The sequence below is a fragment of the Rhagoletis zephyria genome, unplaced genomic scaffold, assembly GCF_001687245.7.
Source record: "Rhagoletis zephyria isolate East Lansing unplaced genomic scaffold, Rhagoletis_zephyria_1.1 Rzeph_scaffold_03992, whole genome shotgun sequence".
In the NCBI taxonomy this organism is placed as follows: Eukaryota; Metazoa; Arthropoda; class Insecta; order Diptera; family Tephritidae; genus Rhagoletis; species Rhagoletis zephyria.
The window spans coordinates 33,334-48,516 of NW_016161075.1; the positions used below are offsets into that span (position 1 = coordinate 33,334).

The 15,183-nt window shown below is 31.5% G+C and overlaps 1 protein-coding gene across 1 annotated transcript in view; it reads right to left on the bottom strand.

The window, feature by feature from the left end:
• Nucleotides 1-14,763, bottom strand: part of kairos — a 27,143-nt gene extending 12,380 nt beyond the window's left edge. Inside the window, exon 1 of the mRNA XM_017625322.1 lies at nt 14,672-14,763. The gene's annotated coding sequence lies outside the window, so the exon portion shown is untranslated. The remainder of the gene's footprint in view (nt 1-14,671) is intronic.
• Nucleotides 14,764-15,183: the final 420 nt, after the last annotated feature.

The following is a 15,183-nucleotide window of genomic DNA, read 5'->3' on the forward strand; positions in this document are numbered from 1 at the left end:
TGATATCGAAATAAAGCTAACTTAACCTCAATAAACAACGCATGAGCAAGCAACTTAAAACTGGCTAATTTGTAGTCCTCACCAAATCTTTCCCCAAATCTGCCTATGTACTTAAATAAAGTAGTATGTACATGCATCCTTAAACCACCACACAACACAAGTTGACAAATATTCAGCTACACAGACCAACCATCCTACAAATATACATACATACACACACTTCAATTCACAGTAACTGACAAACTAATTAAAATCCACTTGCATCCCACACACTGGAAGTCAATTACCTTTTTGCCACTTGTTGCCAACTAACTAACGACTAACGAGCAAAATCACCAGCTCAGCGACATAACGATTCTCTGGGCGACACTTTGACAACTTGGCAAGGCATCCAATTTCCAGAATCAGAATAAATTTGGCATGCAACAAGTAGACGACTCGAAACGGTGTTGCGGACACATATTTATATATGTACATACTAAATAGATATGTATCTATGTGGTAATATGCACCCTGCAGGAAATTTAATTAATTAGAAAGTAATTTATAAATTCATTTTCAATGATAACTAATTGAAATTCTCACTTTTTTTAATGCAGCGAACTCCTTTGTTTAACATGGTTTAATTTTAGAATGCATTTGGCTTTAAAAACTTCAAAGTCAACATGTTTCGTTCTGAACTTCGCAGATGCTGATCTGATGATGAATCTTGCCTCGACTGATTAAAACCAATTATCAATTGATACAAAAAAATAACCCACTTGTAGTTAGCTTTTTGCAGGATTTCTATAAAATATATAACTTGTAGTTAGCTACAAAAAGCTAACTTGAAACTAGTTGACAGGTAATGCTGGAGATTGTTTTCTTTAAAGGCGTTTCTATTTAAATATCCTGCGCTTCGCAAATTCCTTTTTTGAATTGAGGACAAATAAAAGGAAGATCCAAATTTCATATTCTCATTTTGAAGTTATGTATGTCTGACGGAGTTCGAATATGGGACCACCTACAGCAGAATATGTAAACAAGTATGAAATGTAATAAAATAAAAAAATAAAAAATATATAAAAAATATATTTTGTTTTTCCTATTGATATTCTATGTCCAAAAGTAGTTAGTGACAAGTTAGTTACACCAAATGCAGAGGTATAAATATAGTTAGCTTTCGTCAAAGAAAATATACAGATAATAGTGACCTTTAGTTCCTTCCTAATCCACTTAAAATTAGCTTATAGTTAGATACATTTCCTGCAGGGTGTTTATTAGCGCATATCTATATGTAAATGAATAAAAAGTGGCAAACGTTGGCTTATAAATGGCTGTCGTCTTCAGCGTACTTTAGCACACAAGCATACGTTTGAAGGACAAGTAAATATAGGTACATACCTAAATGTAAGTGCGCTTATATGATGTTGAAGAGAACCTTGAGCGCAATAACGAATTCCTCAAGATGTAGATTACACATATTCAACGAGTAACCCAGCCAGCAAAAAATCTTAAAATGGAACTGAAAAATGAGCATATCGAGCCCTAACCGCCAAAATATTGTAAGCGTGATTTTTTTTTCAAAATTTTCTTTTTGCTGTAGAAATATTCTTAGAGCATCTAGATGCATTTCTACATCAAAAAAAAAAAATTTGAAAAAAATGTCGCTTACGTTATTTTGGCGGTTAGGGCTCGATATGTTCCTTTCACGGATACGTTTTTGGCTGTTTTTTTTTTTCAATTTGTCTGATTGAATTTTTTGTTCAATACCATTTTACAAATGCCTTCCGGATACGAAAATAAATGATAATTGTTGTCGTTTTCTATTCGTTTCCAGATACGAAAACCTGCGTTGTTATTTTTTTTTTTTTTAGATTTTTTTATACGTAAATAAATGAAAGATAATTGTAGTCGTTTTCTTTCCGTTTCCGGGCACGGAAAATTTTACAAGACCGCACTGTCTGCAAAATGTATGTTTCTCTGCTGGCTGGGAAACTACCAGTATATTAATAAGCGCACATACACACTAGAATACATATGTGTAAGTATATTTATACGCCACATTGGCCAAAAGATTCTCCTGGCACTATTTAATTCACTAACACCTGTCAGTTGCCATCAAAATGGGCGTGAATGTATGTATACCCATATTTACGTCTACACATATTCGTGCTTCACATATTTTCTTGTCATTGAAATCTGTTTTTAATGAAAATATTCGCAAGATACTTGACTAGTTTAAATGCGAACAACAACAGCAAAAATATTATTTAGTTGGAATACAAACCTGTTGAGTAGTCACTTAAGTGCCTAAATTGAATTTGCTTAGGTGAAATACTACTTTGTTTGCAAAGCGAGCCAGATTTACGTAGGTTTAACATGAAATCTAAAGTACAAAATATGTATTTCTTCACATCATTTTAGCCGTGGGTAGACACTTTAATTAAATCTTTATCATTAGGTTAAAGATAAAGCTTGTGACGGCCTTTGGCATAATGTAAATCATGTTAAATGTAGAATTTTCGACACTATTAAGTAATTAGTTAATTCAACAGCAATACTACGTAAGTGAGAGATAACGTGAAACTTTTTTGAAAATATTAACTACACTGATGATTGGTTTAAAATGCCTTGTAGATTTATTGTACGCGCATTATGGTGTATTGTGGTCTATGGCTTTATGTAATGTGATTGAACACTAAACTTCCGAAGTTTAATAAAATTTATATTTTAAATCGAATAAAAGGAGAAAAAAGTTATATATATAAATATAATAGATTTTAAGAGCTTTATAAAGTGACATCTTAACAAAAATTTTCGACTTATAAATCACTTAAAGTCTCCCTTATTTTTTATGAATTCGGGTGTAAATAAATGGTCTGCTCCGTGCCGCCGAGGGACACTCCAAGCCTAGGGGAGCCTAGGGGCTACACTGAGAAAAAGTTTTAGTTATTATTACCAAGTTATGGCCATAGTAACCAACTGGCACAGTTGTCTGTAGCGAAATACATATGTACATATTTATTAAGTGATTGAAAGTCTGCAATTTACATACTTGAGCACTGCCATTTCACAATCTTGGAGCGGAGTGAAATAAGCCAAAACGTGGAATGTTTTTAGTTTTTGCGTAGTTTTGAAGTAAAAACGGGATCATTGTAATTCGCCTTTTATTTAGTATCTTTACAAACTTTCACATAAAACTGCAAGCAATTTTCTAGAAATGGTAAAATGTTAAACTTTGCCGCAAATAAGTATTGACTGGTGGTATTATTTGCTAATAAGCGCAAGAGGTAGATTGATTTTATTTTTAAATGATCATAGGTAAGGGTATTCTTGTTTACGTACGAATCGAAAATTTTTAAATTTTATATCACTTTTCTATACAAACATTGCCAATTTTTGATTCTTACGAAAACAAGAATACGCCATATTATTGCCTTTTTAAAAGACTGGATGAAAAATTTGTGTTCTTTTCGCCAGATGCCCTTATCCAATTTCTATGTAGAATCGCTCATTGATTCCGAAAGTCGAGTTAATATTTTTCTATGAATAAGTTTTCGAGATATTCAAAATATATATAGTATATTTTATGAAAAAATTAACAATTTTTATACGAAAAGCGGCCAATGAAAGCTGACAAGGCGTATGAGTAACATTCTTCCCTGTCCATATTTCATACAAAAAAAAAAAACAATCCTTGTGCATTTTCATTTGACCACTCATTACTTTTTTTATTTATACGTCGATAATGCAAGTCTTGAACTTCTAAAAATTTCCGTTGATTTTTGTTGTCAAGGGTGTTTCGTAATTTCTTACATAAAAAATTTATATGGAAGATAAAAAAGAACTCAAAAATCAACGGTAATTTTTAGAGACTTGAAACTTTCACCTTATTATACTAAGATTTAACAGCCTAAATTTTTCTACAAAATGGAATTGAAAAGTTGAAAATTTTGATGAAAATCTTTTGGTTTTTCTATATGAAACTGAAAAAATTGGCTATGCTGGTTTTTGCTGATGAATGCACTATTTTATTTTTATAAAAACATAAGAAAAATTTATATATTTATATATAGAGGGTGTTCAGTTCCAAAAAGTTGACCTAGGCCCAATACTTTTTTGAGATTTTTTTTATCTTAAACAAAATTCTTCATTTTCGAAAGTTTAAACGTGAATAACTTTATTTAAAATTGAGAAAACTTGCAACATTATCTTTTTGTTTTTATCTAAAAAAATTAGTACAATCTTATAAATTTGATATTTGACGCAGATAATGAGAAAAAAATCTACAAAAACAAGTTAAAATAAGCCTAAAAGGCGAAGCTAGCATTGCATAAAAAAATAAGAATAAAAGTGATTGCGTAGTTTTAATTCTACGAAAACAAACTTCTCTTGAAACAATTAGAGAGTTTCGGCTAGCCGGGCACCTATCGCCGCCGACGCAATCGGACGTGTTCGGTGCGCTAACTCTTGTTTTCGTTCACTTTTAATAGTTTCAAAAGAGAATTTTTGAAGGTCATCCAGCCATATCCTTGAAATCTACTAAACATAAATTGGCTCGAAGGGATTTACATACAAGTGTCCAATAAGAAACCGGCTGAAAAAGTTCCAGACCAAGTTTCGAGCGATAGCGATGAAACCCGAACTAGCAGCAAATGATGATTGGAGCCAAGTGGTTTTCACAGACGTTTTAACCTTTTGAATGACAAACTCCATTAAGCGTGCCTGATCCACTTAAGGCATAAGCCAGCTTCTCCGGCGTTCTGTGAAACATTCAGGGTCATGTTTGACGTTGTTTCACAAAAAAAATGGAATGGACGATATACCGTCTAAGATTTCTGCCATCAACGTATAAATGGTTTGAACCAAGAGGCGGAGATTGGGTTCCTCCATTGGACATCTATCAGAAATATTGAAGTCGCTTGTGTTTGAAAACGGCATAACCTTACAGTTGCCATATGCGAACCCGATCGAAAGTACTTCGGCTATAATGAAGCTGAAATCTCGTGGAAAAACGATACAATCCATAAATCTATTTATGCGACACTTAAGAATAATATGGTGAAATTTTCCACAGTCATGGACTGAAAAACTAGTAAATAGCAGGTTTTTCCAATGAAATTAAATAATAAAGAATGTTGGTATTTGGACGCAGTATTAACATAGCTGTGAAATAAAATAAAAATAAAAATAAGTGTTATGAAATTGTTTTTAAGATAGATTTATGTTCTCAATGACTTCAATGGAATGCTTTCTTGTTGGAAGTACTGAATTAGTTAAGCTCCTGAAAAAATATACCTTTTAAAACGAAGCGGTGTGTATGTATGTATGAACGCATGCTACATAGTGGCCGAATATCCTCGAACTGCAGCCAACGCTGCTCGCTCAGACAGAAAATTAACACATCTCAAATCTTGCGCGTTAAAGTGCAGACGGCAATAAAACGACAACTTCATTACAATTTACATAAATCCGCCAAGTAATAAATGCATTGAAATAAAGTAAAATAAAATCAAATTAAATAAAAATAAGTAAAAAAGTCCATTCAAAGTTCGGCCAAAGCTGAAATTTTTTATATCCAAGGCACGAATGCACAAACCGTACAGTAGGTGGTATCACAAAAAAGTTCAATTTCTTCCAAGTGATTTTAAAAGATCACTATGAGTGTATTATTTCGGGACTATTATTTTTTATATAATTTTTTTATTTGTTGTCCGATTAAAAAGCCTACAAACTTCAAAAATTATGGTTTACTAAAAAGCTTAAAAATACACTCCTATTATGCAGAGAGCCTTGCCTATATAATTGCAAGCTTAATAACCGAGAATGGTTTAGCCTACTTGAGTCCCGAAAATATTTACTTTAATCACATATTTACTTGTCATTATTATCATAGTCAGTGGCGGACCCAGGTAGGGGAAAATTGGGGAAATTATTATGAATTTCAGCATAGCGCGTATTGCTATCAGCTCACACTTTAAATGCTAATCAGCACTCAAATTATACTCATTTTCTCGTCGTCTTTCAGTCAACTCTTTAGGTCATTGGAATTTTTCACACGCTTGTCGGTAACACAAATAAGGCTCAATAATGTGCTAAGTAGCAAGCTGCGAAATTGACACTGAATTTTTTATGTTCAAAAAGTATGCAAATGGTTGTGGCGGCTTGCTGTTCGTTTTCTTCGCATCTCTCTTTGCCAGTGGCAATTTTTCTTGTGAAGAACATAAAATAAAAAATATCATCATTTATAGCGAACTTGTTGCTTATTCATGGAGCTGTAATCAATTTTTCACTTGGATAATCAGTTTACATAATAAATTATTTTTTCTTATTCACAAAAGTGAAACTTTTAAGATATTTACGTTCGTACTTTTGCACTTAATACTCAAGTCTGTTGACGTTGGTTTATAATAGAATTTCACTGGCTTCAAATTTTCATCTCAGTTTTTTTTTATTTTTGCTATTTTTCCAACTGACTGCATTTTGGTTATGCAATGAAAATTATAAATATTCGGAATGACTACCCTTTTAAAAGTCGATGGTCAGTTAATGTCGTGCATTCGAAGGTTAAGGGTAACAACCCTGGGTAAAAAGGTTTAACTCTGCAGACACTGAGCGTAAACATCCAGACAGATATTGATTATTGGATTTATTTGCATTACTAGTACAATTTTGTATACTTCTGAAATTTAATTAAATTTTCTACTGTTTCCGATACACTCGAAAGCCACTTAAGGCAAAGACAATTGATTTCTATCCCGCAAAATACTGCTAGCCAAACGATAATGAAATTTTGTGGTAAGCAGAATATGGGATATATTTGCCTAGCTTGTATTTGTTTACTCTTAACTAGCAAACGATATTGTATTGTATGTACATATGTACATGTGTATATGCAATTCACAATTTTCCAGACATTGGTTGAGTTAACCTGTATTGCGCTGCCCACTAATGTCCTCCGTTTGGACTATGCAGATAAGACAATTTTTTAAAATCCACTTAATTTTTAAGTAAAAGTAAATTTCCAGTGAATGCTCATATCGTTGGTTTAATATACAACAACCTTATCCTGCAGTTTTTTTTTTAATTATTTACGGACTATCAGCTACCTGATAGCTTTTGGATAAATGTAGATATTGAAACCGTTATAAAAATGCAAATTTTAATAATTAAGTACAATGTTTGTAGTTTCAGTGTTGGTCATATCGCTGTATTTTGTTTCTTTATAAAAATTAAGTAAAATATATTAATCGATCTTGGGGAATCAATTTATTTTTTGTACGATTTCTCCCTGCATCGATTATTTTTATTTCGATTCAAATCGATTCAAAAATCGATTTTTTTATTTAGATCTGGCACCTCTAATTCAAAATGCGAAAGTACAGAAATTTCTGCTAAACAACTAATAGGCAAGCTGATTAAAACTACTTTATCTTGAAGAAGACATACAGATATGCTAACGCATATACATAAATACATCATAAATATATACATATAAACAATTGATTTCCTCACCGGAAAGATAAAACTATTGACGCTATGTAATAGTGTAAGTTTTGTTTAAGACTTAAATTTAATTTTAATAACTAAAATTGTAATTTTAATACTACATATTGTACTATTAAAAATAAGGTACCTTTACCTTAAGTCTCTTCACAATTCTGGGAAAATACATAGCTAATAGTTTCAAAATGTTGGCAGCGCGCCGGTACACGTATGTTTACCAACAAGGACATTATTATTGTTGCAACAGCTCGAGTTAAGCTGATTTTCGACAAGCCCTTTCATAATTGTTTCAACGTTGCAAATTGGAAAGTTATGCAATGCGCTGTTATATGCTGTGGATTATACAAAAGTGTGTATGTACTTACACACATATACACATACATATGTACACAAATAGGTAGTTATGTATGAGCTGAAATCCTTGAATGAGAATTTACGCTAATTCCTAATATTTGTTATATTAAAAAATAAAAAAAATGTTTCGCCCTAAAACAATAGCGGAAACATTAAATATTTTATTTGATTTTTGCCCAAAGTTTGAAACTTTGAGTTATATGGTTTTTGTAGAGTGAACTACATTATTGTTATTAAAAAAATTATTAAAATTAAAAAAATAGCACTATAATATTTATCTAGTAACAATACTAACTCGACGTTCATAGTATTTCGCTGGTCTTATATGAAACTCAGCGCACATTTGTCGAAACGAAAGCAAACCAATTTTTACCTGTATTATTTTGTGTCAAAAATTAAAACAAAGGAACGCAAAATTAATTTCTTGACAATTTTTTTTTTTAATATGCACAAACGCTGGTTTAGGGTGGCCATCGACCCACCCTACCTCCTAACTGTTTTCCTTTTTATGAGAAATATTATTGCCGATTTTTATAAATTTTTTAAAAATCATTTAGAGGTCACGACGTGTCATTTTAGGTCAGAAAGTGCGGTTTTTTAGATTTATCAATTTTTGAATGACTAGTTTTCATTCAATTTTAAATATCGAACATGTGAGAAGAGGATCTATAGGCGTTTAAAATGTTGTATAATAATCTATTGTCAGACTTGGATTGTTGTGAGTTTTCATCAGAAAATACAAAAAAAAACTTTTTTTCTTATTTTTTTAAGTTTTTACCATCACTAATTTGCAGAATTTAAAAGTATACAGTGCTAACTAAAATTAAATCTATTTTCATATAAACTGAAGGGTCATTTATTGTAATCGCATAAAAATTGAAGAAGTTAAGCAATTTAAGCAAAAATACGGCCTTGAATTTATTTGTTTGCATGTACCGGACTTTCAGATTTTTTGAGCAATGTTGCTAAGGAATTCATCAATATTTATTCAAAATTGATATATAGCAAAAAAAAATGGCATTTAGAAAATTTTTAGGAAAATAGAGGTAACACCGCCCACTAATATCATATATATGTATCTCAAAAACTACTTCACCGAACTCGATCAAATTTGGTATATATATAGCCCAATTCAAGTTGAAAAAAATCTCTTGGGAGTGCTTGGAGCGCACTCGTAAATTAGTCACGGCCAGAACATTGTCGCGTACCGATGTGTCGCTACTCTCTTGAGTGCTGACCCCATGCGACCACAAACGTAACTTTTGTTTTTTTTTTTCTTTAAGTACTGCTGGGCGTTTCCGCACGCTTATCTTAAAAAAATATATATTTATTTTTTTTTTTTTTGTTTTTTACTTGTCTTTTATTTCGACCGAATGTAAACACTGTGGAGCTGACGGCTCTTAACTACTATACGCCCGATTCTTTTTTTTTTGTTATCACATTATTTGATTTCTTTTGAACGAGCCATATGAAGCTGAGTACTTTTTGACAACACAAAAAAAAATTCTACTGAAAGCAGCAATTCAGTATACAGAAAAGCAAATTTTTTTTAGCAAAACTATAGTTTCCAAAAAAACTAAAAAAAATGTATCAAAGAATCCGCAAAAAACTGTACCATAAATCTATTGTTTCTCTTAAAAAAACTGTCAACTATGCTACTTAGTAAAGTAAAAGTAATAAGTTGTAAAATAACTTACTTATACTTATGTACATGTAGAAATAATAAAAAAACTTTAATAAACAACAAGACAAATTTTATATCATGCAAACCAATTAATCGTACAAAGTATTAAGCCAGCTCTTGCCGACTGCCGATTTATTACAAAACGTAAATAAAAACACCGACATATCGAGTGTTATTGCGTTGTACCCTTGCAAATATTTACTTGCCACATGGTCGACTTCATACTCGTATGCACTTTTACATACATATTTCATATGTACACATTTTATTTTATGCAACAGTATGTTACCACGGCTACCGGTTGCATACTGTGCAGCTAACCACATCAACAGAGTGGGGAACAGCTGTGTACATTTGCAGATTGGTTTTTTTGTCTACTATCTGTGGTGGCAAGTATAAAAGTCGTAGCTACAGTTTTGATACTTTTTTGTTTTTACTGCCCAAATCAAATCATAAAAAATAAATGTGTGCTTACATGTATGAAATATGCCACACCACTACATACCTAAAACCTGCTCATAGTGTATCAAGAATGCGTATCCAGCATTTTTGATTATTTCAACGAAAATTTAAATGGCATCTTTCAAAAAAGTGTAGTCTAGTTATAGTTTTTATGCTTGACAGTACTTACGTATGCTTATGTACAAATATGTGTGTATAAGTATTAACATTAGAGTGGTCCAAAAACAGTAAAGTCGGTAGTCGGTTCTATACCCAAAAAAATATACCCAATCAATATACCCGCAATCAACTCTCTTCAGAAGACTTCCAATACTAACATCCAATTTTTTATTGCACAATTTGGTAATACTAAAGTGTTTTTATTGGTCCCTCCACTGCATTTACTGGGGTTTGGCGGGGCCTATAAAATGTAGTTACCATGAAAAAATGGTTAAAGAAACAATTGGGTATTATTACTGGGAATCTCCTGAAGAGAAACAGAGTTTTCCGATCGAAAAATATTGATTTTCAAGAATTCTACGCCATTTCTACGTATGTGGTAACATACATAAAAAAAAATATTAAAAAAAATTAAATAAAATAAAAATGAAAAAATATTCCGAAGAATTGATAACCTTCTCCTTTTTGTTAAAAATAGCGGTATATTTTTATCGGTATAGAGCAAGTCTAGGTGGTGGCGGCATTAAATTTCCGACATTACTTTTTCACGTGGATTTTGAACCACCCTAATGTACATATATACTATGTAGTTTTGTACGAGTGATTCGAGCATGCTTTTCTTTATGCTTTTTTCGCAATTACGCCATGCGGTTTGTTTATTTCAGATGTTGTGAGCTTCTCCTTCTTTCCACTTTATCCATTCCCGACTTTTTTTTTTTTGTGTGCATGCAACGCTTTTTCACAGAAAAGCTTTATGAAATATTGAACCCCATGTTTGGCAATTTATTAAATAGCCATTTATTCATATGGAAGCCAGTTTAAAAGCGATGAAGAAAAAACAGGTAATGGAGCAAGCTAAAAATAATCAAGTTGAAATAATTTTGCGAATGCTTACTTGAGTGTCTGAGCAAGTAATTCTGCTTTTTAATAAATCGACTAAATTTCTGAAAGTGTAACTAACTAATCTTTAAATGGATATGGATATGGATATGGATATGGACATGGTAATAGAAAAAGATATTTATATGGGTAAGGATATGGATATGGGCAGCGATGGCAACCGGTATATGTATGTAGATATGAATACGAATATAGTATATACACATGTAGGTACTCTTATCAGCCGTACCTGGTAGTAAGTATGTACTAAGACATTCAATCCCGGAATGTCGCACACTTCTTCATGTGCCGAAATCCCGAGATTACAGCTCCGGAATGCCAAGATTTTTACTGATTTATTTACAGAGTGAAAGTGCTGTTGAAAACGAAAAAAAAAATGAATTCTCATGCATTTGAAATGAAAAAAAAAGGGAAAACGGAACACCAAAACTTGGATTCAAAGTGAATTTGAGTCATTTTCAAAACCTGTCTGAATAACTCTACCTGTTGAAAAATTTTTTGCAAGAACTGTGTAAAAACGAAAAATCTGGTAGCAATTAAAAACACAAGATACTTTTGCAGTGTGCCAGAGTTATTCTTCATTTTACTTTGTTGGCATGGTTTTGTGGAAATTGAGTTTCGGCAAATAGTAGTAAGTTTTTTTTATAATTAATATAGATATCTAAGAATATCACAAAAATATGTTAACATTACATTACGGACGTTTTCACTAAGTTGCATTATACTCCGCGTAAGACAAAATTTGTCGACAATGAATCCGTGTTCGAAGATTTTTTCTATATGAAGAAAATGAGCAACACCTTCAACAGAAATTAATTAAAAAAATCAACGGCAAGTCAGAGCTACTTTTAACTTGCATTTTATTATACTAAAATTGAATGCGCTACAAAACTGCATACCCAAAACATTTCTAAAAACTCGAATTAAAAACTCGAAATTTTTACGAAAGTTTGTTGATTTATCTTAAATGTTGCACGAAGGTTGAAGCATGGACTTATACGTTTTTTGTTAAAGATTACACATTATTTTTATGAGCATATAATTGAAATTGAAAAATAATAAATTAAATGGTCAAATGTTGTCAAATGTGAGTGTCGTAAAGTTATGATAAGCACTACAATAAATGCATAAAAAATGTTACATACATAAGTACGTATGTAGGTATTATACATACTATGTATTTATGTAATAAATTTAACAATGAAAGTACCTTTGCGTACTTGGTCGCACTCACATAGTTTGGTATACTCTTCGGATGTTGCACAAGAAATGCAAATGTTTATCAAAGAACTTGCATAAAAAACAGATTATTTGGTGCAGGTGCATACTTTCCAACATATGTACATCTATTCACAATGTAGATGAACGCAAAAACGCTTTTTTTCAGTTGCAACACGTATCCTATATGTGATAAAAATAACAATTCTTGGAAAATTTATAACATAGCACACTGGAAATTGAGTATCTGTGCATTTATAGAGCTTTTAAGGGTAAAATATGTTTTACATTAATGTACTTTTTTTTTTGCAATACTAATATGTAGGTATATGTTAGTCCCTAATGGTAGCATTTCTAGTTGAGAAGCCATTGAAAAGTAGTTAGTTAAAATATAAAAACAGTTTCCTCTGTTCTCTACATATTTACTAATTTTTATTTTATTCAAATAGAAATACAATTGTCTAAGTTTTTGAGATTGACTTTTTTTGGCTTTAGTTTCTAAATAAAGAGATCTCAAAAAAGCGAAAAGCCATTCATTTAACACTGAAAAAATTCTAGGTTCAAACTCAGGGTCAAGAGCCAAATACATGGGAGTAGTACTATTTTAAAAAACCTTGGTAAAATAGGCACGTGTTCAAAACTTTAGGACCTAAACAGAAAGCTGTGCCATTATTGAGACGATGATAATACGATACTGCGTTATGATTTGTAAGGCTTAAAAATAGATTGAAATTGGGTGCCTAAGAACTAGAACGGGCTCCTACCACTTTGTATTTCCAATTGGCGTCAGTTGGCACAAAAGAGATATGACTGTCGGGATCGGTTGAACTCGAAAAAATTCGCTTAGACAGCAACACGGCCAAAAATTAAGAACAAAAGAAATCAATTTTTACCGACGCTATATCGCTAACTTAGAGCGAGAAATTGCTAAGATCCAGTTTTTTTTTCAAATTTTATATTTATTGTATTTATTTGGAAAAAATGCATTTTTAATAGTTCTTGCTTCTTGCCTCAAAATATAATTTTCAGAAAAAGTCGACTTGGTAACTTTTCACTCTAAGCCAGCGATATAATTTTCTGTGTATGGGAATTAAAGCTAAAGATAAAAATTTAGATGTAACGCATTTTGCTATCAACCATAAAATAAATGATAATAATTTTCTTCAAATGCGGAAGATATTGATTTTGAGATATCTCAAAGAAATCATCTGTGAGTACACAGAAGGTGGCTTGGAGACAATAAGTATTTTTATTACAATTTTAATTTAGAATCTTGGTGATTTAAGAAGTTTTGTATCGTTTTTTTTCTCTAAAACATAAATTGTTAGAAAAATAAGCCAAAGAAAATTACTTTTTGCAGTTCATTTTATTTTTCTGTAAGGATGTCAGGAAATATTTTCTAATGTTATTGTTTATAATTTTTTGTCTATCTTCCTTATGGATGTAGTTTTCTGGCACCAAATAACACTGAAATGAGTGAAAATATTTAAGAAGTCGAAAAATATAATTTTCTATGTATTTTCCCGAACTTCGCCTCCAATTTGCATTCTGTCTTGATGTTGTCACGCAAAAAGCGATGACTTTAATTTTATGCCGTTAAAACGTTTTTAAATTTTTCTCGCACCAGGGATAGAAACACGGTTCTTCCAGCTGGTAGTGCTAATCGATTTATATGGCCGCCAAAGTTGTGTGATTCCCTTGGGGGACACAGCAAGTTTTCTCGCGGGTAAAATTGGCCGATTATGCATACATACGTACATAAGTATATTCATTTTGGGTGGGCTGAGACATTTATTTTATTTAAAATATGGGCCCGTAGTTTTAGTCGTTTTATAAACCACTCTTTTATTAAAAGTAATATTAATTTCAAAATTTTTCAATAGACACCTACATAGAATCAGGATTCAGTTACAATATACAGAATCCGACTATTTACTCCACGTTAAGAAGCCAAGCGCCAAGAAATATTTAAAGATTTTTTAAATTTTTAAAAGCACATTCTACCAGTTTTATTTAAGAAACATCTTTTGGAAGATAAACGCATTTTAACTTTACCATAGCAGAGTTATAGCCTATTCCCACCAAAAGCTTAACTGTTAAAAAAAGTTAAGATTCTAAGAACTTTTACATGGGCAAAGTTTATTTCTTAACTTTTGCTATTTTTCCTTTCGTTTGATTTTACTTAATACGAGCAATTACCCTCTTCGAGTTTTAATCTCATTTTTCCAATAGGCATAAACTGAAGTTAAGACTTGGTGGAAATTAACTATTAGAGTGATGATTTCATAGAAATTGGATTTTAATCATTAAAACGAGCTTTTATATGTAGTTGTTTTTATATATTTTATAGGTAAATCTGTGGCCCATATTGTTTAGGCAGTTTAAATTTTTTAACAATTGACTTACCCAGTTTTTATGAAGTAAGGAAATGTGTCTAAAATATCCTCCTCAGATATCCTATTCAAAAAGTCACTTCGTCATCAGAACTTGGCAAGCTGAATCCTATACAAAGATAAAAAAAGAAAAAAAAAATATTTGGTAAAAGTAAAATCTTAGTTTCAAGTTTTTGTGTCTAATTTTAGAAATTAATTTTAAATAATTTTGCGATTATCAGTCGTTACGACCAAACTAAATGTTGTTGTTGATAGTATCGCTTCACTTCGAAATAATATTCAAGGCTAGAAGATAAAACCGTTCATAAGTTTCAATGGCAAAGCTGAATACAGCCAACTAGCGTTACTCGATCACAACTTTCTCAAATTTTCTCACTTACAAAGCACCAAAATCAAGTATTTTCGCAATTATTACAGAAAATTATTATTGATTAAGAATTGCATTTTCAACATTGCCCATAAAACTTCTAATTACTTGCGCAGAAATTAATACCAAATATTCATACATATGTACTTACGTATGTC